The sequence below is a fragment of the Wasmannia auropunctata genome, unplaced genomic scaffold, assembly GCF_000956235.1.
Source record: "Wasmannia auropunctata unplaced genomic scaffold, wasmannia.A_1.0 LD335798.1, whole genome shotgun sequence".
In the NCBI taxonomy this organism is placed as follows: Eukaryota; Metazoa; Arthropoda; class Insecta; order Hymenoptera; family Formicidae; genus Wasmannia; species Wasmannia auropunctata.
The window spans coordinates 31,082-32,742 of NW_012027092.1; positions in this window are offsets into that span (position 1 = coordinate 31,082).

The following is a 1,661-nucleotide window of genomic DNA, read 5'->3' on the forward strand; positions in this document are numbered from 1 at the left end:
AGACGTGTGCTCTTCCGATCTACGCATTTGAGTGAGACCAAAAGATATTGTAAGAAGTTCATTTAGAGATACCACTGACACTGAAGAGTCTGCTTTATCGACTTCGTACAAATTTGGCCGACCTTTCAGCATCCTCTTAATGATACTAGATTTATTTAGTCAGATTAGCATAATTTTTTAGTGGAAAAACCGTCTAGAATATAACTAGAAATCTTACAGATCCAACCAAAACTACTACTCATATTTTTACAGTAAAGTTTTATATGTAATCTATCAAATGTTCTAGCTGGAAAGTATCCAATCATGATAACCAGAAATTTTGTTTGGTCTCACTAAAATGTATTTTTGTCGTGTTGTATAATCATTAAACATTTCATCGTAGTGTATCATTAACTTTGGCTTGTCGCATTTCGATTTTATTGCAGAAAGTTAAGACTGATCGTGAAGTCAATGTGCATCTTGTGCAATACAAGATCGCATACACATTACAGGTGAATGTCATGCAGACCGATCCAAGAGAACTCGGATAAAAAAATACATTCTGAAATTACAAGTAGTCGCGTTGCACGTTTAATTTAACACTTTATCACGTTCAATGGTACAGTGACAGAATAGTAAATTTATCGATACTGCCGCGTGTAAAGCCGCATCGCCATGCAGTAATGATAGTAGATGAACGAAACTTATAGGAGAGAAATTGTGCAGTACCACGTACGAAGTTTTTATTGTATAATTTGGGCTAATCTTGGTGAAAATTAAATTAGACAATGTAATTTGTAATATAAATAGAATTTAACAAGATATGGGAAATTATTTTACTTAAAATTGATAATTAATAAAAATAAACAAATTAAAATTTGTAATTGATTCAAAATTGTCAGTATCGACCAGCTAATTGTTTAGTAGATTTTGGATTCAAATGATTAATAATATTAGAAAAAGACATTTAAATGTTTTACTATATATGTATTATAAGTCACTATTATATATTATATATCACTATACATATATATAGTGAAGTAAAAGCCTGTGCACGCGCGCCAATAAGTGGCTGAATAAGTGAGTGAAAATAAAATATGTATTATTAGTCACTTGTTCATACCACATTGTTTAAAATATGTACTTAAGAGTTAAATAACAGCATATTATCCTCCCTTCCCCCCCTACACGAATACATCTTTCACTGTACACAACTGTTCTCAAATGTGTAAATAAATCGCATATTATTATCTAAACTCTCGATTTGTTATAGATTTTGTTTATTATTTTAACTTAATTCTGTCTGGTTGATCTATAAGATCATTAATTGTATCATAAAATAACCAAAAATATACATCCTTTATTTTCGTTACTTTGATAAATAATTTTCAAATTTAAGAATTTTATTATCTTATTTTTATTAATTATGTGTATTTTAGGATAAAATTAAAAATTCTTGATCAATTTTTTCGTTAAAAACAGTCAGACGAAACAATCAACATTCACTGGATTGATATTATTCGACTATGAAAAAAATATATTACCGGTTGAGTGGGTTAATAAAGAATAATAGCTAATAAAAAAGAAGGTTAAGAGGATGCTAAACCCTAGATCAAACTCTAAAAATCCGCTGTTTTACCGACAATTTGAGACGAGGCATGCGTGCGATATTGATGTAGTAG